The following is a 10,365-nucleotide window of genomic DNA, read 5'->3' as shown; positions in this document are numbered from 1 at the left end:
AGTGGATCATAAATTCAAAGCAGCCGAGAGCTAAGAGAACTGATATGACATCTAACCCACTGGTTCGTAGTTATAAGAATCAACTGAATGTTTTATCAACATGCTACTTCCAATCCAGTGCTCTTGGTTCTGAACCACTGATCTAATAAGACCTTTCAATGGTTTTAATAATAGTGATTAACATTTGTTAAGTATTCTTAATCATTTGCATATATTTACCTGAAGACTTCTTTATAGTAATCAATTAGATAGAAATAACTTACCCAGGAGTACCTGACGTGGCGCAGTGGTTAACGAATCCGACTAGGAACCATGAGGTTGCGGGTTCGGGTCCCTGCCCTTGCTCAGTGGGTTGACGTCCGGCATTGCAGTGAGCTGTGGTGTAGGTTGCAGACGCGGCTCGGATCCCACGTTGCCGTGGCTCTGGTGCAGGCCAGAGGCTACAGCTCCGATTCAGCCCCTAGCCTGGGAACCTCCATATGCAGCACGGGAGAGGCCCAAGAAATAGCAAAAAGACAAAAAAAAAGAAAAAAGAAAAAGAAAAACTTACCCAACTGCATAGCAAATACATTATTCAGTGAGGATTAGGACACAAAAGCCCACAGGATATCACTGAATTTCACTGCCGAAATAAAATATATATGTATATTTTTTATAAATATGCCAAAATGTTTCAGTATAATCTAGAATTTATAATATCCTTGTTTGGATTTTAAAACAGGTACAAAAAAGAAAGGGAAGACGAGGGGAATACGATTAAAAAAAAATACAATGCCAGATAACTCCAAGGTCCTAACCCAAGATTTGGAGAAGATAGTGGTGCTCCAAAAATAATTTGATAGACACTCTACAGGATTCATTTTAATACCAAAAAAAAATAAGCATTTGTCCAATCTTATATTTGTTGAGTTGTGCAAAAAAAAAAAAAAGAGAGAGAGAAAGAATAAAGAAAGAAATGAGAAGAATGAAAAATATTATAAGAGTATGGAATTTCAAAAAGTAGATCTGTAATAATTAAAAGGCAAAAATGAGGAAGGAGTTTTCTTCATGGCTCAGCAGTTAACGAACCGGAATGACTAAGATCCATGAGGATGCAGGTTCCATCCCTGGCCTTGCTCAGTGGGTCGGGGATCCAGCATTGCCATGAGCTGTGGTGTAGGTCACAGACACAGCTCGGATCCTGTGTTGCTGTGGCTGTGGCGTAGGCTAGTGGCTATAGCTCCAATTCGACCCCTAGCCTGGGAGTTTACATATGCCACAAGTGCAGCCCTAAAAAGAAAAAAAAAAAGGCAAGAATGATAAAGCAAAATTAGAATTGCTGAACAATGTCTCTATGCTATTTTATACCTTTTAGTTCTGCAGTTACAATGGTGAGCACAGCAGAATACCTACTTGTATCCGCATTCTGATAATACAGGAAGTTGCCAAGGGATAAAAAAATAATAGAGGGGAAAACAGACAATACGTAAATAATTTGTGTTAAATTATCAGCTAGTAATAAAACTCATGCAAAAAAATAATAAAGCAGCATAGCAGAATGGGGAATGAAAAAGGATGTTATTTTAGAATGAGTGATCAAGGGAGACTTTCAGCACAGAGCTGAATAAAGCACAAGAAAGAAAATGACAATAGTTGTATTTATTACAGTCATATTTACACTTTAGAATATAATATTAGCTGTACACATTTCTTGAAGACATAATTTGAGAGTCACAAGCACATTATGACTTTCAGAACATTGATACTGGGTAAGTCCACTTTAACAGAGTGTAGAAAGAAATGAGAGGAGAAGGAAGGGGACTTCAACAAGAGACTTTCAGCTGGGAAGAAAGAAGAAAATCGAACTGGAATAGGTTAAAATCAGTTTATAGTAGTGAAAAGTGTGAGTCTAAGGGCATGCAATGAGAGTTTCGAGAAATTCTCCCAGGAGTGGAAAAAGATGTGATAATAGCTTAGGATGGACAGGCACGTGGGATCAAAGGAGGGTTTTGATGATTCTATTATACATTTTGTTTGCAGGTGAACTTTGTTCGTAATGATACAGAATTTGATGGTGTGGTGAGAAGCAGAAATAATTTTAGGAGCAAAATTTTTAGTAATGGAGGAGGGAGTGTGAGCCAAGGCAGAGGACATGCGTGGATGCGTGTGTTTTGTGTTCTTAGGATTATAAATACTCTTATACAAAATTCATACGTTTCTTTTTTTTTTTTAATCTTTTTAGGGCCACACCCGTGGCATGTGGAAGTTCCCAAGTTAGGGGGTGAATTGGATCTGTCGCCTCTGGCCTCCACCACAGCTATGCAATGTGGGACCTGAGCCACGTCTTCGGTCTCCACCGTAGCTCATGCCAGATTCTTAGCCCACTGCACAAGGCCAGGGGTTGAACCCGCGTCCTCATGTATACTAATCAGGTTTGTTACTGTTGAGTCACAAGGGAAACTCCCCAAATCACACATTTCTATAGACTATTATTATTTTATTCATCATATTCTACGTTACACTTACCAAGTTTACATATACATAGCACAAGGGGAAATAAAAGTGAAGATGAAATTTTATGTTACCATTTTATTGGGACTTTAAAAATCTTACATTATAGAATATAAAAAGAGATGCGACTCCTTTTATTTAGAGAGTGAGAATAGAGTCCCTATGAATGCTGCTTTCTGCTCACTTAAAGTAACATCCAAATGTCCAATTTCACAGGAAATCACTATTACCTAAATTCCACCTCTGGTGAATGAAAATTCCTGATGGGTTAATATCTTCTATGCCCAATTCTATACCTTTGCATTTCCTTTTTGAAGATTATTATAACGCAGGAATTCTTTCTGCCCAGAACTAATGGCAATTCAAGATATATTTTCACAAGTGTTTCTTATTTTTTTGAAAGTTATAAAAGAAATCCCCTTTTCTCTTTATACCACTCACACCAAACATTATAAATATATATTTTTAGGTGGGAATGGCTTATAACATTATTTCTTGATTAAGTAGATGAACATCTTGGTTTTATGTGTGCAACTGAGTTTTCACTCAAATATGAAATGCTTCAGTTAAAGCATACTATCCTTTGATAAAATAGATGTTTTCAAACATTAGAAAACTAAATTGTGCACAAACTTTAAAAAAAACCAAGCGTTACTCTAGGAGTAGTTATTGAATTTTCTTTTCTTGATGTTGGCCTCCTTCACATCACCTCAAGGTTTAGATTTGTGAGGGAGCAAGTTTGATGGGGATAATAGTCTTGAAAGGAGGTGATACTGCATCTAATCAGAAGAAAGGGGAAAGAAGGACTTGCCGACTTTGATAGTTCGCTGTAGGTGGCCAGTTTTATTTCTCACGGGGAAATCTGACCCACCTGTCATGTTGGCTCCCGAGGAACTGATGTTGTAAGCGGCTCATCAAGAGTTGAACTTCATGTAGCCCAGTTGGGAATATGGAAAAGGAAGAAAGGCACAGTCTTGGGAGGATCTCGATGATTCTACACCAGCAAAGAAGACTTGAAATTTACGTATAGACACTTCTCTACCAACCGTCCTCAGCCGGCTGAATGTTGTCTAATAGCCCTTCTCCAAAGCAGGGGTGGAATGTTTTGGTTTCACCACAGATTTTCTACTCATTTCATTTTTGAAATCAGCTTGTGGAATCCTGGTCCCTTTTGTATATAACCTTTATTCTTTTGCTTTTTTAACAATAATTTTGTTTCATATTTAAAGTCCTGTATTAGTCAATGATTCATGTTCAGCATTATTTGAACCATTTGCCATTACAGAAAGAGAAATGCTTGTTTGTGTTATAAATAAAAACCAATATAGGAAATAAATAAATAAATAAATAAAGTTACCGATGTCTATATCATTAGAACTGTTTCTATTTATTTTTAAACAATTTCCTTATTAATTGTTTTTTTTTAACTAAATGGTTACCAAAAAATTAACTGCTCATTTGATGAGAATGTAAATTGCAATGGATTAAAACAGGTCTGATTCATAGTAATAATTTAGTTGTTAATATGTTGAGAGTATATTATTTAAATACTTGTAATATATAAACCATGCTGTCCAAATTCATTGGTAGTGAAGTATTAGACTTAAGTTGTGATATTTTACAGTGTATTTTAATAAGCAATTCTTTATGCTAGAAATACCCACATTCTAATCAAACAAAATGTATTTAGTATATCAGATTGTATAAGTGCATTTAACATGTCCAGTAGTGTTTCAAACATATAAGATATTTAAAAGACTTCATATACATTAGATTAAAATGCATGGACTTCATTCTATCAACCAGAGAGAATTAATTTTTTTCACTTTGTAAGAGTTAACTCTGGACCAAGAGGTGGAAAGTGTTTCTGTCTTCATTTCTTTTGTGTGAATGTGTGTCTGAAACTCTCTAAGTTACTACAAATATAACAGAAATCATTGCTACCCTATTGTCTTATGTTGTCCTCAAACCATCATATAAACTATACTATCTTCTATATAACAGATCACAAAGTGGAAAAAGTTGTAAAGTCATCATTATAACCTATGCTTCTCTGAAGCAGTGGACAATTTGAGGACAAGAGCAGTTTGCCATCCTTATTAATAGAAAAAATATAATAAATTCAGCCTTGCAAACTTAGATCCATATTACTATCTGTGTAGGATAGAATAAGTTAATGAAACTGGCATTATGAGTTTTATGTTTATTCATTCATTGCTTTGTCTGTGATGAACATTGATTAATTTACATCCCATGTAAACTAGACCTCATTTCTCATTATTAATGAATCACAATTTTAAATATTCATTTTATCTGAGTAAGTAAGGAATTGAGTTTTTCAAATTAAAATCAATAAGAGCATGATTTTAAAAAGATGATATTCTACAGAGTTACATTAGGCAGAAACTATTAGGAAGACATTCATTTCTGATTGGTAAACCTGTTAGAATTGAAGTGATAATAGTTATATGATTTAAAATACATGTGATTAAAGTGTGTTAAATCATAATCAAGAACATGAAAGTTTTTCACGCTGAGCTCATAATATTTCCGTGTTATATTTTACATTTTGTTTCATTGATGATTTGCATTCAATTTCATGGTTATATTTGTCACAGTTAAGTTTGTGGTCATTTAGGCTCAAAGATCGGTTCCCATTGTCACATTCCAAGTTCTCTAGTCTGAAATTTTTCCTGATGTCAGTCTTTTCTCTTAATGAAATTTCATGGAGTTCCCATTGTGGCACAGTGGAAACAAATCCAACTAGTATCCATGAGGATGTGGGTTCAATCCCAGGCCTGGCGCAGTGGCCCGGGGATCTGGCATTGCTGTGAGCATTGGTGGAGGTCTCAGATGAGGCTTGGATCCCATGTTGCTGTGGCTGTGGTGTAGGCCAGCAGCTGAAGCTGATTCAACCCCTAGCCTGGGAACTTCTTTCTGTATGCTGTGGGTGCGGCCATAAAAAACAAAAATAAATAAATAAATGAATTTCACTCCTTTCTCTGAGAGGTTTACTTCTTATCTCATATAGAAGAGACTAAGCCCTTATCTAAAGTATTTTTCTTGTCCCTCTGATAAGCTGTAGACAAATTCATTAAACAGAACTATCGGAAAAACCTTATTTAATCCCTTTAAATTAGATAATAATAGAATTCTATCTACTATTTAACCATAGTAATCATGTCTACTAGTAAATGTTTGTATTATAAAACTATTTTCCTCTTACGCATTTTTTTCACTGATAGCCATGCTGCATTTTCAGGAGCCTTATTCTGAAATAATAAGTCATCTAGGATTGAATTGCTTAACAATTTCACTCTTTTTCTTATTTTCCGCATCTGCTAAAACTTATATTCAACGTTCATCTACTTTCTACCTCCACAGTCATTGCTTTTACCCTTATGTAATCCCTGCAAAGACATTCACTTAGTGAATCTATGCCGCTACACAGACGTGTTCCTGGCCCCTGTGGACCTAGAACCTTGTAAAGAAGCATCTCTTGTGTCTTTTAATTTTGCTGCTTATGTACTATTATAAAATGTTGAGGTCCCTATACTTGTTTTTTGTTTTTGTTTTGTTTTTTTTCTAGGAGAAATATAGTCAAATTATATTTTTGTGGATGGTAGGTTCATGGAGCTTGTTTGTTTTGATTGTTTTTGGTTTCAATCACCATGGCCATGGGTAAGGTTGAAGTCCTTCTCAGACATACTCATGGAAAGCAAGGTAATATGGAGTGCAATTTCCAGGCTATCCGGTGTACCAAATATAATTATCTCCTTTCCGCACCTCCTGAGCCCCTAGCACTGAAAGGTAGACCAGGTGAATCTGTATAATCCCGACCATACCTTCCAAGTCAGCCTTTTCTTGACTTTTACCTTTCTACAGGAATTTATTGTGAAATTATACGTTTCTCAATATGCAGTGTGGTATCACTAAACTTAATATATTCTGCCATATTAGTTTATAGGAATTGTGTTGTCTGCAAAGATATAAAAGTGGTGTTGGGGAGACAAGAGTAGAAAATAGTTACCTTGAACAGATGTTCATAAAGTTTAGTAACAGGAAAGAGCAGAGAAATAGCTTCCAAGTTTCCTGTTTGGCACAACCGTACTTCTCTGAATTAGAGGCAAGTGCTAGAAAAGAACACACGGCCCTACGTTCTTTCATTCAGGCGGGGCTGCAGTTGTTTCATGAGGTGATGAAAACTGTGTCACTGAAGGGTTTCATGTGTTTGATTCATATTCAAGTGATATTTATCCCAGTTGCTGGCATTTGTTTTTCTATTGGTCTTAGATTTAGTACTTTTGATGAGTTTTTTGTGTTTCCTGCTTTGGGAATGGTTTAAAGGAAAGTAGGAAGAAACTGACTTCATTTTAATCCAGAGGTTTCCCTCAAGTTTTTTTTTTTTTGGAATGTAAATATTGAATGGGTTCATTTTCCTTTTCTTCTGACGATTCCATTAAGTAGTTGATTTATTCATAATGCCATCATTTTTAACCTCTTTTGCTTTTAAGATGAACATATTTTGAAATTTAGTTTAATTAAAAGAGAAATAGAACAATAGAAAAAGCAGATGAATTGACAGTTGAATGTATAGAGTACCCAGCAGTGTTTGCTTTCTTTTGTGTCTTTAAGTGTCAATTTAATATTACTTTCTTTTTTTTATATGAATGCTGCCATAGATGGTCGGTAAGACATTTTGGACCACTTTTAAAGCATAATAGAAAAATTGCCCAGATTCTTTCTTTTTCATCCTAGGTATTTTAACAAAAGTATTCCATATGCATTATAATAAATATATCAAATAAAATAACTGTTTGGAGGTTTATGTCAAGTATGATAGCTATTGGTTTCCCTCTATATCATGAAAAAAAAACTAATTTTTTATAATGATAGCTTAAAAATCAAGGAAAAATTATTTTAATGTAGAGTATTATTTTAATGATTTGTTATTAGAAGTGTGTTACTTTAGTGTAATGAATCATATCCATAATTTAAGAATACTTTATTATAAAAATAAGTATGTCAGTTTGTTGAAGGTATAATACAAAAATACAATACATTTTAAAAAACAAAAGCAGGGACGCATCTCATAATGGCTTGCCAGAATAATCCCGGTGAGATGAGATGTGTGATCAGCAGTATGTCCTTAAGAAAAAGCCTGAATAAGTCACATCTCTAACAGAGCTGCGTTTGGGGAATTTTAAATAAATAAGACAAATCCAAATAGGATATGATTAAGCTAAATAAGAAGCTCTACATTTTTACAATAAGGAACATTGTCACTTTACATAGTTTCTTAAGCTTTCTATTTTGTTTTTAAATTTAATATATAACCAGTTAGATTATTTCTAGAATAAATGTGTGCTGGCAAAAAAAAAACAGTAGAAATTTAGGATACTTTTTCACATGTGAATTTGAATGTAGTTGAATAAAAATTTACTTTAATGTGTATTCATAAACTTTTAATCATTTGTTATATATATTTGTTGCAGAAAATTTAGAACATACTAATAAGGGAAAAACTCTTTTTTTTTTTTTTGGTAAAACTCCAAAAAAAAGTGTTGTAAGATAATTATTTTTCTAATTTAATTAACATTTTGTATATTAGGTTTCAAATATATTTTCCTTGAATAATTAAATGAATAACTAGAAATATCTCAAATATTTAATGGAATTATCAAAATTTATTTCATCTGTGTACTCTTCGTATTGTAACCTCAGTTATCCTGTATACTAATACATTTGGAAAAGAATACTGTTAAATAAGAAAAAGAACAAGACAAGAGAAGAAGGAAGTCAATTAATGTTTGTGAAGCAACATTTTAAGTGTTTACACCAACCCAATAAGCTAGATATCATTGTCATCTTTATTGTTTTAGCAAAGAAGCTGAAACACAAATAGATAAAATGTCTTGTCCAAGTTGTTACAGCTCTCAAATGTCAGAATCGCAACTTGGCTTCACAAGTCTAGCTCAAAGTCAGTATTTTTAATCAGTCCTTTATCAAGGAGAAGATTATGGTAGGTGCACAAACAAGATGAAGATGACTTGAGGACCACATGTGTTTGCTTCTAACTCACTACTCCTTGTTGGGAGAAAAGACAACTGCAGAACGAATGTCCATGGCTGCATTTCACAGTGTGTGCAAGGGCATAACTTAACCTTTTTGCTCCACACATCAAACCTCATAGTCTCCAAAAGTTTTGAAGATGAAGCAGGATATTCCAGTTCACAGGTGCATTTTAACCAACCAAAGAGAAGAAGCTCAAGTCGTACCTTAAAGGAACCATGCTGAACTTTATAAACATTCTTTTGTCTGCATCTTAACAGTCAGTTTATACTCTATTAGTCATTGTTAGTTGCAAAGGAAATTGGAGTTTTATTATGCTAAAAATTAAATGTGACCTTACCCTAAATCAAAGGGAAAATAGATTTTTATTTAGAGTGATAGTCTGCAACAGATCAATACAGAGATATCATCACAACTAATAAAAACAAAAACTCCAAAAAAAAATATGTTTGTGTTAGAGTTGATATTTGAATATAGCAACCTGAGTCAAAATAACAAAGCATTAAGAAGAGATACTAGGAGTTCCCGTCGTGGCGCAGTGGTTAACGAATCCGACTAGGAACCATGAGGTTGCGGGTTTGGTCCCTGCCCTTGCTCAGTGGGTTAACGATCCGGCGTTGCCGTGAGCTGTGGTGTAGGTTGCAGACGCGGCTGGGATCCCGCGTTGCTGTGGCTCTGGCGTAGGCCGGTGGCTCCAGCTCCGATTGGACCCCTAGTCTGGGAACCTCCATATGCCGCGGGAGCGGCCCAAGAAATAGCAACAACAACAACAAAAAGACAAAAGACAAAAAAATAAAAAAAATTTAAAAAAAGAAGAGATACTAATCAAAAAAATATTTATTGAATTGTTTTGAATGTAGAAAACCCTTGGAACAAGATTAGAAGGAAGATTCATCTGAGATACTGAAAATAATAAAGAAAAACTAAGACAAGTATATTTTAGCTTTAGGTAAAGTATTTCTTAAGATGAAGATATCTAATTTTCACTGCAAAGAAAATTATACATATCCATCTCAGTGCAGAATTTCTTGAGAATTCATTAAATATATTGCTTTAGTAAATGTGAAGAAGCTCCTGCTGATAGTTAGAAATCATCCAGCTATAAATAAATTACACTTCAGCTACATTTTTAAGTTGAACAAAAAGTACTTAATATTGAAGGTTGTATGATTCAAATTTTCTCATTTAAAAGCTTATTATAAATTAACCCTCTTTCTTTTGGTATATTGCTATAACATAATCTTATTTTTTAATGATTTTTATTTTTCCATTATACCTGGTTTACAGTGTTCTGTCAATTTTCTATTGAACAGCCAGGTGACCCAGTCACACACACATATACATTCTTTTACTCACATTATCCTCCATCATAAGCGACTAGATATAGTTCCCAGTGCTATACAACAGGATCTCATTGCTAATCCATTCCAAAGGCAGTAGTTTGCATCTGTTAACCCCAGATTCCCATCCCATTCCACTCGCTCCCCTTCCCCCTTGGCAACCACAAGTCTGTTTTCCAAGTCCACTCTGTGGAAAGGTTCATTTGTGCTGTGTACTAGATTCCAGATGTAAGTGATATCATATGGTATTTTTCTTTCTCTTTCTGACTTAGTTCACTTAGTAGGAGAGTCTCTAGTTCCATCCATGTTGCTGCAAATGGCATTATTTTGTTCTATTTTATGGATGAGTAGTATTCCATACCATAATCTTATTTTAATTAAAATAATGAAAAGTAAGAGTCATATATTATTAATAAATTCAGTGATCTTTAATTATCAATAGAACTGAAGTGTTTACATTATA

This window comes from Phacochoerus africanus, chromosome 7 (genome assembly GCF_016906955.1).
Source record: "Phacochoerus africanus isolate WHEZ1 chromosome 7, ROS_Pafr_v1, whole genome shotgun sequence".
Lineage (NCBI taxonomy): Eukaryota > Metazoa > Chordata > Mammalia > Artiodactyla > Suidae > Phacochoerus > Phacochoerus africanus.
The sequence above is the reverse complement of the archived record's forward strand: the minus strand, read 5'-3'. Positions refer to the sequence as shown.